Raw genomic sequence first — 16059 nt, 5'->3', positions numbered from 1 at the left:
GTCCCATTCCTTGTGTCAAGCCACTCTTGAACAAGACACAGCGTCAGAAGCGTCTCGCCTGGGCTAAAGACAAAAAGGACTGGACTGCTGCTGAGTGGTCCAAAGTTATGTTCTCTGATGAAAGTAAATTTTGCATTTCCTTTGGAAATCAAGGTCCCAGAGTCTGGAGGAAGAGAGGAGAGGCACAGAATCCACGTTGCATGAAGTCCAGTGTAAAGTTTCCACAGTCAGTGATGGTTTGGGGTGCCATGTCATCTGCTGGTGTTGGTCCAGCAAACTCGCCTGACCTTAATCCTATAGAAAATCTATGGGGTATTGTGAAGAGGAAGATGCGATACGCCAGACCCAACAATGCGGAAGAGCTGAGGGCCACTATCAGAGCAACCTGGGCTCTCATAACACCTGAGCAGTGCCACAGACTGATCGACTCCATGCCACGCCGCATTGCTGCAGTAATTCAGGCAAAAGGAGCCCCAACTAAGTATTGAGTGCTGTACATGCTCATACTTTTCATGTTCATACAGTTGGCCAACATTTCTAAAAATCCTTTTTTTGTATTGGTCTTAATATTCTAATTTTCGGAGATACTGAATTTGGGATTTTCTTTAGTTGTCAGTTTTAATCATCACAATTAAATGAAATAAACATTTGAAATATGTCAGTCTGTGTGTAATGAATGAATATAATAAGTTTCACTTTTTGAATGGAATTACTGAAATAAATCAACTTTTTGATGATATTCTAATTATATGACCAGCACCTGTATACAGTGTAACATGGACCCCAAACTGAAGATCAGTTTCCATACCTCCCTATATCACACATCAGCCTATCCAAACAATCACTCGCCCACTATTATTCCTATTATTTAAATTATCCATGTAAATATGAAAGAAGTAGTGGAAAAGAAAACACAGCTTCCATATGGTGATCATTGAGGATTGATGGTGACTCTCCAGAAAGTTGATGTGAAGCTAGCAGATCTTGTTGCACTGTGCAACTCTTTCATAGGAACCTGTAGCAGATTGGTCAATCCATTAAGCCACAGTTTAAGGTACATAAGAAACCACTTTAAAAAACTGTGATGTATAAGATAGTACTGCTTATTTTCTAATGTACATACGTTATTTTTATATGTCAGTTGGCCTACTACAATTTAACATAAAAAGGGTAAATGAGTGACAAATATTGATCAGCCAGAGTTTTTTTTGTGTGTTCTCAAGTCTACAGTAAGACTGTGTAGAAAGTAGAAGACTGAAATGATAATTTGTTGTTTTTTGATGACAAGAACGCTAAGCGGACTGGAAGGGATGATCTCTTCGAATGAGACCAAGTAAACATCAATACATTGCATGCTAGCATACAAGTATGTTTATTGGTAGCCAGAAGATGTTTGTAGCCTGGGTGTTATAACTCAGTAAACATCGCCTTAAACTGCATAGCTGCACAGCATAGCTCACCCACTGTAGGCAACTCTCAGCTGTAGTGTAATTAGTAAGTACTGATGTGTTTAAATGTGTGGCACAGCGACTTGAATAATTCCTTGTTGCATGCACATGAATATTATTTGCATGGAAAGACAATTTAAACAGGCTTCAAAAGCCTACTGAGATGACCTAAAATTCATAAAAACACACATTTGTAAAGAAAAGCAATGTAATACATGTAAAAAAATGCTTTTCTTTAAAAACAGCATTGCTCTTCTGTTAAGATTATATTTATACTATCGGGTGTAAAGCAATGATTGTGTCACATCTGCTGTATTCTAGAAAATTACAAATTGCAGAGACACTATAGTTGCTCTGTTGCTACAATGCAGTGGGAGAATAATTGCTAACAGCTGTAACCACAAAGCTGTAGTCCGCGTCGCTCAGCTGCATACACAAGTAACAGAGACATGAAGGTAAAAGTTCTCTGGGTATGCTTGTGCACAGATAAAGGCACTCATCAGAACATTTAAAAAACAGCTGGAATCCTTCTGACATAACTTGGGGAGAGAATATAGGCAAGGCAACTTAAAGGGAGCTGCTGTTGGTGTGGTGTCCTGGGAAAAAAGATGGGAAGGTGATACAAAGTGTGAGCTTCATTCTCATCTTGTTAGTTTTTGTGCTCAGTTCATTGTTAGGAGGGCAGCTGTAGGTACAATGGACAGAGGACTTTCAGACACCTTCTTTGTAACCTTCTGACAGCCATATTAGAGACCCTCAAGCTTGGATGGCAATTTCTAACAAGTGACTCTTTCTGTTTTTGGCTGGAGATTGATTATTCTGTCATTAATAATCTCAGATTATTGTTTCAGTGTTTAACCAGACTGCTCTATCCATTTAAAAACCTTTTTAGCTGCAGTCTCGCAATCCTGATCTGGCAGTGTCTAATAAGTTCAGTGTCAACAGTAATAAAGAGAAAGAAAAAACCTGTGAAATTCATATGTGAAATGTCCAAAAAACACTTCTTGATCACATGTGTTCTTTATCACAAGAGCTCCGACTTGATGGTCTCACAAATACACTCATGCGAGAAAACTGAAATGCATGCAACCTTGCATGACAGGTAAAATCTCACTTTTAGTTGTAGTTTACGTTGTATCTATATTTGTTATTTTTTGTTTTTGTAACTTATATCTGCTTAATTGAATGGTTTTTGATTGGATTCATCTTGTTATTTACTTCTAATTCTACTTAATCTTATTAAAATGTAAACTTTTGATTTTGAAACGGCTTTGGCATCATTGTTTAAATGAAACATTCATGCCAATAAAGCACACTGAACTGAACTGAAAGATTCCAGAGGAACATCATAACATTGTCTTATATTTTGCATATAGTAAATAATTGAGCAAATTGTATGTCAAAAATCTAATTGTAAAGTTAATTTTTAGTTATGCTGCACTGCATCACTCAGTCTCTGAAAGACATTGGTTGATTATAGTAGTTGAAGTAAGTCATACTGTTACAAATCTTAAGACAGTGACATTACATAATAAAGACAAAAATCTGTACACACAACTGATGTGCACTTGAACTTTATGTTATTATACTTTGTGTCCACTGGAGAGCAGCGTTGAGCTAATGATGCTGGGCCTCCTGGCCATTACTGTGACTAATGCAGGAATTGCCTTTTTCATTTTAAAACAAAAGAGTCACAAATAAACTCACTGATATACACACAGTACACACACACAAATACGCTTACTACTCTGTTACAAATGACATGACGTTGTTGGGTCGAGTATCCTTATTTGCGAATACAAATTACCTGATTTCCTCAAGCGCTACTGATTTCTCCAAGAAACACTAATGAGAACAAATGATGACTCGCACGCAGATCTGCTGACTCTTCAGGTGCAGACAACTAAAAACATGTTTTAATTGATTCATGTCACAGTAATTGCCTATGGTAACCTGACATAGCCTGGAAAACACTGCATACACAATAAGTAGTGTGTTTTCTCCTGTACAAATAAACAAATGTACACGAACGCATAAATATTTGCTTATATATTTTACATTAGCAATATATTTTAAAATTTTTAAGTAGACGTGGAATTACGCTTTTTAAAGACACTGCATCACTTGTGAAAAAAACTGAAGTGTTTGTAGCATCGTGGGCCTGTTTTGTCACCCCAGCTGCCCAAGAAGAAGACTGGAACTTATGTTCTTCATCAGTGAGATCAAAACAAAATAATGCAATGGCTTTGAAATGGTGGCGTTCTATGCTCCCATCTGAATAAACAGACCAGACAGTCAGGGGTCTTTGAAAGCCAGTCAGATTGTCTTTCTGACTCCAAGAGCCCAGTTACTCCCACCGGGGGTTTGCATGTGTGTGTTTGTGTGTGTGCACCAACTGTACAACCTCTCTACATTTCTACCTGTTTAACAGTTTCTCTGTGTGTTTGTGGGGGTATTTTTTGTTGTTTTGTTTTTTGTTTGTGAAGGTGGTGCTCTTTACCCGCATGGGTAATCTTTTGTGCACTCCTAACGAGGTTGTCATATTCAGCACATAATGAGGAGCCTAAAGATGAATGTAAAAATGCCTCCATTACACCGCTTTCATCCTCTTGTTCATTAGGTTAGCGTAAGGTTACAATACATTACACCAATCCCAATGTTCTACACACAATTGCACGTGTCACTGAGGGGTTGTGTGTAAGTTCGCCATGATGATGTTCATTCATGTACACACAAACACATCCACACACATAATGTTAGTGTACCTGCCTAAACTTAGCCCCTCACTGAACCTTAACTTAACACTGATTCACAGCCTGAATCTGACTTTTTCTAATGATGTTTGGAGAATAGGTCTGATAAATGTCCACATTAAAAGGGTTTTCTAATGCAATACTTCTGTAAATCACACTCATACACACGAAAAATGCAAATCTGTTGGGTGTTTGTTTCATCTGTGGATGTCCGAATTTGCCACATTCACCACGTTTGTTATTCTGTCTCTGTCTCTTCACCTCTTCCCATCCCTCACCTCCCTCCCTCTTTTTTTATTCCTCCCATTTCTGCACCCCTGTCAAGTGCTTTGTTTGCTGTGACTTTCCATGCGGTTATCTGAGCGGAGACAGTATGCCTCACCCTGGCACAGGACCTCAGTTTCCACGGCAACTTTATAATTGTTTTGGATGCGTTCCAAACGCCACTGGATACCGAGGCATTATTGATGTCAAAAGAAACATGTATGAAATGAGGAGATGTGGAGGCGTCCATATGGTTCTGTACACAGCCTCATGCAAAGCCATTTAACTGTTTTTCAATGGGAGTTTTGTGATACCGCTGAATAGATCCCACATGTGTCGCATGATATTTCATAATTTTGATCTTTATGTTTCACAAAGGGATAATAGCTCGCAATACAAGCCACTGAACTGTGCAATATTTCCCCTATTCATGTCATTAAGTCATTGTCACAGTGTGCACTGCTGGGTTGAGTATGGCAACCTTACTGAATACAATATGTCCATCATGATGCATTTATAAAAAAATCTGAATAGTAAAATTGAGAATGAGTCCATCTGAACATGTGAAGGAAAATAAAAATCTGCAGCACCAAAAGCTTTCGGCTGTTACCATAAAGTACGTCGATACAGGCCTCATTCACTTCAAGTAGTCTTTGTTTTGACAGGAGAGGCTGTATGAATTATCCCAGTGCTTGTCACCATAACCATATTGTGACCCCCCCACCCCCCACTGACTCTCTGTCTCTCTGTCTCTCTCATGCACACACACACACATATGCACAGCCTTGCAGCACCTCTGAGCCATGAGCTGTGGCCACATTAACCACTATGCCGCAACACTCATTAAAATAACATATAGTGTCAACAGCAGTGTGGCCCCAAGTGGATAAACCCAAAATGCTCTGTCTTAACTCGCACATCCACAGACTTGTCTTTACATCAGAGAGTTGCCCTCCGAGCAGCAGGTCTGCTTCTTACTGTTGCTTATGAAACTTCGACTCTTTTGGCGCTGTTATATCACACGAACGAACTGAAATGAGGTCCTGACTGATCTTTTTTCTCTGATCTAGAGCCTCCCCTCCCTCCGCTTAATTTATGACCTGTGAGGAGGAACCCAGGGAGTGAGAAGTGAGTGAGACTGGTGTGAAAGCCCTGAATAGAGCAGGGGCAACAGGCCCTCCAAATAACACAAAAGAGGCACCACAGCTGTTTGGAGGCAACACAAGCCTTCACAAGGCACTGTCTTCTGCACTGAGCTCCCAGACTGACACTCACGCTGACTTTGTAAGCTGAGTTGCTATATGAAAACTGTAGCAAAATCATCAAGAAAACCTTGCACGACAAGGCCCATGTGAATAAACTTTAAAAGAAGTAATATTACAAAAATATGTGTGGCTATTTCGCTTGAATCAAATATAATTTTTGTCGCTCATATTTATTATTGGCTCTTAACTGGTCACCAAAAAAGAGGATGTTCATACTGTGACGTTTGCCTTTGAATTATTTGAGGTATATGATGCTAGCAACCAAACAAGAAAGAGGGAAAGGTAAATGAGGTGGAAAGGGAATCAAACCTCCTCTATTCCATAGTGGGATCCAAGAGGAGGGAAAGAAAAAGAGCACAACAGCCGATCACCTTTACAGAGGGCTGGATCTTTCGAGGATCCTGCTGAGCCGCAGGAACGTGTCACCAGCCTTCGTGAGCACGCTGTCAAGTGCCGGTTACTGACTGTCAACTGCAGCTAAAAGTGATTTCTGAATCTGGGGTTAAAAGTTCATTGCACTGTTTTCTTCCCCCAGACAGAGGGAAAAACGCTGTCACCATTGCCGGGCCTGTAATAATTTATTCCCCCCTGTACAGAACTCTGTTGGCTTCCCATTCCTACGTCTACTTCTTAGTTTTGCACTCACGCCCATTAGCTAGCCACATGGAGGACACGTGTGAACTTTCAGAATCATGGCGGCTTTTCGTATAACTTAATTGCAGCCCAAATTCATCATCATGACTGTGTTGGAGGAGACGCTACCGTAAAACAACTTACTTTGTACGCATTTCCGTGTGACAGTTTTTCTGTATTGTATTTGCACATGTTGTGAGCATTATTGAGCATGGACAATAGTATTTGCTACCTTCTGTTAAAGCATACGATCTTCAGTCTCTAGGTGCACAAACTTGAAACTGCATTGTTAGAATAAAATAATAAGACTTAAATAGCTGGCGAGATGAGATAATATTTAGTGGACAAAATCATATTCAGTGGACACTTCAATCCTCAGCCTTCTGAAAAACATTTTTCCCCAAGAACAAAATGGGTGAAAAAGAGCTTTGTCTGCTCTCTCGTCTCCTTCTCTCTGTCTTTCCCATCCATCCATGGAGAGAGTATCCGGAGCCATCTGCAGACCACGGTCCATCCCCAAACACTGGGGATCACAAAGGTGTTATTTTTCAAAGCTGGCCCTGTCCACCTCCTGCCGAGGGTGTGCGGCTGTGGTTCAAGGGAAGGTGGGAAACTTCTGAGGCCCTGTTCCCCTTGTACCCCCCTCCCTGTCGCCTGCCTCCTTGGGGGCAGCCCTTTGAGGGTGTCATAACTGCGGCCTGTATAACATGGGTTACTGCTGACGGCGGTTGGTCACAGTTGATGGAGCCTTTAAAGAAGCCTCCCCTCTCATGGTTTCTGTTAAAATTCTGGGGAGCAAGAGCAAGGCCTGGCTCCCAGACAATTACAGACGTAGTAATGGGAGGACTCTGGAGTAAGCTTGCATTTTGACTTGTGATGGGTAGAGGGTGCTCCAAGTCCATGTTTGAGGAGAATGTTGTTTCAGTGCATTGCAACCCTACACTGCTGCCTTCTCTTTCCCCACAAAAAAATTTAACCACCCACTCCATTTTAGTTGTGTTGCCTACACAAAATGAGTCCTCCATGTTTTGTGCTACAAGGCAGTCTCCATTTCACAAAACTAAGGGGGAAAACAATCCATGAAGACTATGAAATACGGTGTAAATGGACAAAGCTGCAGAACATGCAGCTGTTGTGGTGCCATCCTGTTGTCTTGCGGGTTTTGGGGGGAGGGTGTATGCAAGGTAAAATGGGACAGAAAGCCATGACAGTGCGGTGGTAATAGCATGAGAGGGTTCGCAGCACCTGGTACTCACCTCCTTCTCCGGAGAGTCCCTGTGGACATGCTGTCCTGCTGGCACACCGTAAAACTTGATTGTAGAAAACACCATCACGCTGAGACTGGTAAAAGGAAAAATAGGAGATGTTTTTATTTTTCAAATTTTGGTTGTAACAGCAGAGGAGGGAAGAAATTTGTTATGCAAAAAAGTTTCTCCTTTTTATTTCCAGAACCCTTGTAGATTTCTAACAAATTTAGGAGGGAAGAAACTTTATTTATTTATTCCTCTGAAATCTATCAACTTAGTTGCATTGGCACATGATCTTACAGTGTGAACAAAGGTTTACTGATGACGTATGGTTTCTAAAAGTTTTATGGATATTTAGCCTTTTCTTTTCTTACCACTAATTTCTTTCTTTCTATATATTATATTATTCTATGTATTAGGCAAAAAATTTTTTATAGAGAATAAAATAAATTATGTCTACATTATTTTCTAGATAAATCAATAAGGACATGTGACATGCCAAGGACCGCAGATGCTTTTAATTAATAACATTTGACATATATTCTGCAATTTACATCTGCAGTGCAATTTGAAAAAAATTGTTTAAGAGTGAGGTAATTTTAAATTTAATGTTTAGTTTAAAAAAGTGTTTTTTCTTTTTAGGGTGTCATTTAAACATTTTAATACAATTGGCTTTCTAAAATTGAGCAAACATTGTAAGGACTTAGGATGCATTATCAGTTTTAAATTTATATATAATAAAATTTTCCATATCTGTGCTGGAAAAAAATCCTGAGGACAGTGCATTGGTATTGAATGTTAAATGAGAAACACCTCCATGCATACAGCATGTGTACTGTTTCCCCACAATGTAGGGAGCGTGTTGAATCTGGCCTGGCCAGACAGATACAGCGAGGCGGCCACCTTGCACTGTGTGAGTCAGTGTCAGTGCAAAGTGCAAAGGCCAGTGCGGTTCAGGACTTCTTCTTGGGCCGTGCTACGTGAGCCGCAGCGTGAGGACGACGTGCTCCAACTAGGCCTGAGGAGGCTCAGCACCGCACAATGCTCCTCTGTTCTTTGTGCTGTACTTCTACCCCACTCTCTCTTTGTCTCTCTCTTTCTGTCCTGCTAACACACACTCTCTCCTCACACACACACACACTCACGCACACTGAAGAGTTCTCTCCACACAGTTGGAAAGACAGGGGTCACTGACTGGATGCTCCCAGCTGAGCACTTCAGTGCAGCCCTTCTCTGAAACACACACTTACACATGTGCACAGGCACACCTACATGCACACATGCACATCCATATCCACACGTGCACAGTGTTAATGTCTTTTTCCATGCTGGCACCCCGTACAAAGCTTTGGCGGCGTTGTAGACTGCATTTCTCTCTGACACTCCAGCGTTAACTGAATGTTTTTCTCATTCATTATATAATCAGTAAAAATTGTGTCACTAAAGTATTTCTTAGACTGCTGATAAAATGACGACTCTTTTGCTAAGAACTACAGTCTTGATAGTAAAATGTTTTAATAGTATCCCTTTAAACAAATTCTCATTAAAACTGAAACTATTTGTGTGTTTTTTTTCATAGGTGGATTTTATTGGGGATGTTTTAGTCTAAAAAAAGAATCACATAGCATTTTTTTATTTAAACAAAAGAATAAAGTGATCAAATCATTCTTTAAGAGTCCACTGTCATCTTTGCTCTTATACATGTCCTGCAGGATATTTTGTGTCTCACTTAGTGCACTAGTGAGATAAAATTCAGGCTGCTTTCCAACTCCAGAGCAAAGCAACCTTCAGCTTGGAATCTAACTTTTGGATCCCAGAGAAATGATTTAATTTTTGATTTATTTTTTAAAAATATTTATTTTACAATAATGCAACCGTTAATAGGGAAGATTGAAACCAGACATACGCTGTCTGCAAACAAGGGCTGTGCAGTGAACGGGTATTTCATTAGTCCTATAAGGGATGTCCTGCAGTGATTAGCTGGAAAGCTCATAAAGGTACTGAGTTTCACTTTATTACCAAGCAGGTTTTTCATATTATAGGAAATTGTACTACCTTGTAATAAAAATAATGTTGAACTAAAAACAAAGAGAAAGTATGAAGGGAGTGATTCAATTATATGTGAGTAATTGAGACTCTACTCTAACAAAACTTTTACTTTTCCCACACTGATGGACCCTGGTCGGCAGATGATTCAATTGACAACCTCTCAATACTCCACTGAATTAATTACCACCATAATGATGTAGTATCGATCAAAAACACAGTGATCCTTTGGCCGTTATTCATTTTTGTCAAAATCGGAGAAACATAACCCAGCCAGGCAGCGCAGGGGGCGTGCAGAGGAAGTGGAATGCATGAGGAACCGGGAGGTTGATCCCTCTGCCGCTTTGACGTCAGGCATCCATCTACTGGTGTTATTCCTTAATCTGATTCACTTGGCTGCTCAGCAGACCAGTGTTGCCTGTTGGAAAGGTTTCATGTGTGTGATGGATGCTATTGTCAGAAATGCCAAGGTCAATATGCGACGCTGCAGCAAAAAAAAGAAAGAGGACTTTCTTATTTCAAAAGTGCTTCCCATGTATCATCATCGCTGCAATCTGACCTTGCTTCCCTCTGTAATAACATTCAGAGGGAGGACAACTGCTGGGTGCATGCTCATGGGCTGGCGTTGATCTTTAAAACGGGTCATGGTGCAGCAGAGAAGAGGCCCGTGTCACTCATGACAGTATGCAGGCGTATTACTTACACTAAGACAGATTTGGAAATGGAGTTGTAGTGCCTGGCTTGAGTGTTGGGGGACAATTATGTCTTGATTTGAGCATGTTAACAGAGGGGCCACCATTTGACTGCATGCTTTGTGTACATGAGCAATTAGCTGAAATTGAGGCACATCTTCGTGTAAACAGATTTAGAGTAATGACATGTCAATTTTGGCAAATCACAAACAATGGAGAACTTGTCACATAAGAACCTCAATCTAAGTTTGTTAGTTTGACTGGCAACGTCAGCCTTAGTTACTTTCGTTTAACATTATATGATTTACTCAACCACATCACCATTAAAACTTAGCTCTCAGCACTGGCAGTTATTAATACCACATGAGGCTGTGTGGAAACATTTTGTGAAGTAAAAAAGTGGAAATTTCTTTGTCAAAATATCCTGATGCAGAAACAATATGTGCTGATGCAATCCTGCTCATAGATTTGACAATCTAGACAAAGAGCATTTAAAACATACTCTACTTGGACTGACAATTTGTGTATAATATGATTTTTCTACAAATTAACTCGTTATAAAACATCTGCTCATCCTCCAAAGTCCATTCTCAGTGTTTGTGCACTGGAGGCTTTCCATTTCCATATTACACTTGTGTTACATACAGGACTGTGATTGGCCTCCACACTAGTTGTGATATCACAACACCATATCTTGAAAGGTGAGAAACCTTCCCGCCTTCCGCAGATGAATGTGAAAACAGCCATCTAGTGTCAAACTCTGCACCTATATCATTCTCGTTGTCTGTGAAGATTCTCAGTCATCCCAGTCATAGTTATTCAAAGATGGCTAAAAATCAAGGGCAACTGGACCTTTCACCTCTCACCAAAGAGGCTTCTTCACTTCTGACTACGTCCTTCTCATTCTCCACTGTGAAGGTCAAACATCCAAGTGAAGTGACGTTAAGCAAAAAACATATTTCATAGTAGGGGATCTTATTACAACCATTATAATAAGTGGTCATTTTTACCTACCACCCAGTAAATAGCTTAATTATTGATATTGTTTTAATGTGATTGTCTGATGAGGAGAAAAAGATTACATGGTGTGTTATAACAAGGTTGTTATCACCTAACAAGGTGGACATCACACCATCAAATCCCTTATTTCTTCCCCCAGAGTGATGTAAGGAAATGGCTGCAAACCCTGAGTGGTGTTTCCCCACTGGGCCCTCATCTCCGACTGTCCACTGATTCACCGCTCCCACAAGGGAGGCTGACCTCCTCAGCCACCTGGGGACGACCCCCCTACACATGGTTAAATATGCTCACAGGAAGGAACCAGAGAGGAGAGAATCATGTCCTTAAGACTGTTCACCAGGCCTGCTGCGTCCACTCTGTCCAGCTTCCTCTTTTCTAAGGCCAGGGAATAAGAAATACCCCAAGTCTTGGAAAATGACTTCAATTAACTGTAATGTTAATCACTATTGCTTAGAACAAAAGTCAAGCTGAGAAATCCCTTGATGGAAATTGTTATAATTGCCCTAACAACGGGAATGAATATTTCTCCCTGCTTAATTACATGTGACTTAATATTTAAATATACCATTTGCGGGTTTTAAAGTATCTTAATCACAGCCATTAATTTTAAATATCTAGCATTTGGAGTGGCGGGGGAGGAGACAAACACCTTTTAAAGTGTGACTGGTTACATGTGGCAGGTAACGTTAGCAGAATGTCAGGTATGTATTATGCACGAGGTGCTGCTGACAGGGCCTGCATGCCTCCACGTGAACAGGTAATTGTGCTTTCCTCATACAGTAGGAGGTAGGGAGCGATCTGTTACACACAAAGCTAGCTCTGACTCATCCACCGTAAACAACGGCACTTTCCATACAAAACGCAGACAGATTTTGTCTGATTTTAGAAGTTGTGGGAATGTGCTCTAGGCTACTGGTCTTTTCTATGTACTGCACAATGATAGTGGTTCAATTCTACATTTGCAGGATTTACAGTAGGGACAAAACAATAATTTATTAAGCAAAATTGCCAAACATCAGCTGGTTCCACCTTTCACAATGGGAGAATTTTCAATTTTTTAGTGTTTAACATCATTGAAATTAAACATGTATGAGTTTTGGACTGTTGGTCAGACAAACAAATCTATCTGAAGATGTCACTTTTGGCTCTGGGAAATTGTGATGGACATTGCTCACTATTTGTGGATATTTTTGGAGACCCTTTAGGCTTCATTGTGACCAAGAAGCTAATATTTTGCTAAAATAAATGCAGCACTGGTCATCAAATGTTCATTCTCTCCTTTCCCCTCGCTGTGGTCATTTAGGAACTCGTGGCATGACTTCTCAAGGTTCAGGGGTGGCAACCCCAGTGTCCTGGCCAGCAGCCAACAGTGACACTCCCAATCTGGCCACCTAAATCACCGCCTCATCTAATTGGCCAAATCACCCGCTGTTCTCAGACCCCCGTTGCTGCATGGCAAAGGCCTTCTGAGGAATCAGACAATGTTTGCAAACTGTTACTGTTGTGTTTGGTCAGTGTTTGGAGACTCTTCCAACAGTTGGAAACATACAGTTTATAATGTCTATGAAAAAAAGTTAGGATCAGTATTAAAGTAAAACCTTATTTTTCCATTTCAAATTTGAGTTTCAACAGAGAGGATACATTTCCAGTTGCAGAGCAATTACTGCAATATACACAAATCAACCAGACACTGGGATGCAGCATTTCCACCATGCTGTCACTTATCGAGAGTTGACAATAAGCTGAAATGCTGCAGGGCTCGCAAACACACAGACATACATAGAGAGGCGCACACATCGACAGACAACTGTGCATACACGGACAAGTTAAGCAGGCCTTTGGGTCACGCAGTGTGAGTGAAAAACAGAGAGTGGGAGTGAGCGAGCAGCTGCAGGAGCCATGGGGAGGGTTGGGCCTTACGGCGAGCAGCGAGGGGCTGGGGGAGGCTTAGGGGATGGAGGAGGCTGGGGAGGGCTGCGGGGAGACCCTGAGCTAGGGGCCGCCTGTTTAATTGGAGCTCATTTACACAGCAGTGGAGCAGGAGACACCTGAAGGGCCTTCCCTGCCTTATCAGCTAAATGGCTCGCACTCCCCATCTTCCACAAGTCAGATTCCACTTCTTGTTTATTCACTTTCTCTCTCAGAATAACATTTCTGCTTCTGATATTCCAGTGTTTTTTCCAGGTCAGGGTTACTTGAACTGTTTGTCTCCTCAGATATTATGGATTTTGTAATAAGAAGCGTAAAAGTTATCATTGAAAACACAGAAAATGCAGCAGTGAGGAAGTTCTGAGAACACTGCTGCACACACAGACTGTTGACATGCCTCGTAAACTGAATTATAAATGATCTGCGCCTTTTAATATATTATGCTGATGTCAAATAATTAAATCACTTAGTGTTGACAATGATAATACCAACCATACCATCTTCCTGCAGCTTTGAAAAGAAGGTAGAGGATGACGAGGTGGAAAACAGGAGGGAGCGGTGAGGAGGGGAGGAGGAAGAGGAGCCCAAAGAAGGAACAACTTACTGTAATCATAGTCATGTTCAATCAGACACCTGCTATTAAGTTGATAAATACACTTTTCCCAGTGTGTGTCCGGATACACTGAGTACCCCTAAGGCACTGTTCTGCTCTTTAACTACCTACTCTGCCTGGCTTCTTCACTCAACCACCGACTCTCTTATCATTAACTCACATTTCACCCAGTCTCACAAGATGTCCCAAAATCCATTCCTTATAGGGCACCATATGATTGACTAAATGTAGTCCTCAACGGTGAGACTGAGAACACATTTGGTGAGAGGTTTTTGGCTGTAGGGAGTGAAAAGGGTAGGGAGTTTGGGACATTTTTAGTCCATTAGTAAGTACTATTTTGTCCTTTTTCCCCTTCGTGCTTACGATAATAAGAAAAAATGGGAGCAGCAGAGTCTATGTGTGTGTTGCGGGAGTGTGGGGGTGTATGAAGAGGTTGTTGTGTTTGAGGCTGGGAGGGTGCACAGACAAAGCTTCTTGCCTCCTTAATCTCTTGTCTCGCCTTTTCAGCTCCCGTCGGTGGCCACATGCTGGCGATGGGGCCAAGAGGATGCCTCCTGTAGAGAATCTTACTCAGCACGGTGTCATGGCCGCCACGACACCTGATAAACATTAAGTACAGGCTGTGATACCTAAGTGTTATTATTGTTGTTTATTTATTTTATGTCCCCTTAGTGTTTTACAGCCTTCTAAGATAGTGCAGCTGCCATTTGGTAAGATAAGGGAGCGACATGGGGGCTTGCTCGCATGTCCGTTAAGATGACTTTTCTGTGGACCAGAAGAGAAAGTAAAATTAGCTTACTTTAGCCCAGGTTCAAGATTTAAATGGGCTCTGGGATTTAATTTAATTAACCCGATTACTTTGTAATCCTGCTTTGTGAGTCAGGCACCTGAACTTGTATAATGCTATTTTAGGGGCTGAATGACAATTATTAATGTTTTCTTTCGACCCTTCTTTTGGTTTAGAAAAAGCCACACTCTTCTCACAACATGTCAAGTAATATACTAGTGTTAAATTAGTACAGCTTGTTTAATTGTTTACACAAACCGTAACATCTTAATGGAACTTCCTATGTGAGCCTACAAATGCACACATACTTCAAGCCCTGACACAGGGACAGAACTGTTGTCTAAAGGCAAAGTGCACCTTTATGAACCATGGGGCAAGTGAACATTGTCTTTTTGATTAGTTTGGTATTTATGTAACTATCAACTATATTGCAAAGTAAGGATGAAATAATATAAACATTTACAATTTTAATATAACAAAAGACCTCCCCCTGCTCTACCAAGAAGAGCACACAATTTGCAGACTACCCTACACTCCACCAGAAGGTGCATTATAATACCCTTGACCCCCTCTCCCCTTATAATTTTCATACAGTCCCTTAATCCACTTTGTCTCAATAATAAGTGCGTACAATTTGCAAGCCTCTAATTTGTTTATTGTTAAAATAAAGTTGCATCTTCAATCATCTTCAGATATAATCTCTTCCTGGGTAAATGAGCTAATAGGCGTCCTGTGATCGGCAGTGTAACAATATTGTATTTGGGTTGCCTAAACTCCTTGCATCAATATTATGAATGTTCTAAAGAATGAACAAAACAAACTTGAGGAAACAGCATGGTTAAAAGCCAGACTTCCCGATGTTACTGAAATCTAAACTTGCTTTGAAACATGAATATCCTGTGTACATTGTGCCAGAAAATATTTTCCTTAAGTTCCTCTGAGCCTTAAAAGAAAATTCATAACTTTGCGGTCAAAGTTCAAAGCCATCCTCGGCTCGAATGCGTGAAAAGAAGAAAAGAAAAGTGGCACAACACACAATTCCCCCCTTAAAAATCGCACATGTCACTGATTGAGTTGCAAACTGGCTGCGGCGAGATGCGTCTGGAGGCACCGGAGGGGGGTCTCTCTCCATCTTTCTCTTACTCTTCCACCCCTCTCCCTTCCTCTATCTATCTATCGGCTGGGTGGAATTCATCATCTGTTGCGAGGGCGCGGCACATGATAAGCATGCAAGCGGGAGAGCCGGACCGCTATATCACTGGGAATGAATGAACGACCTCACTTTGACCCGACCAGGGGAGGAAAACACATGTTCTCCTGGTCTTGGCTGGCTGGCTACCTGCAGAGAGGGTTGGGAATTCC

Source organism: Micropterus salmoides, unplaced genomic scaffold (assembly GCF_014851395.1).
Source record: "Micropterus salmoides isolate LMB-PRFRI ecotype aquatic unplaced genomic scaffold, ASM1485139v1 Ms_hic_scaffold_1, whole genome shotgun sequence".
In the NCBI taxonomy this organism is placed as follows: Eukaryota; Metazoa; Chordata; class Actinopteri; order Centrarchiformes; family Centrarchidae; genus Micropterus; species Micropterus salmoides.
The sequence above is the reverse complement of the archived record's forward strand: the minus strand, read 5'-3'. Positions refer to the sequence as shown.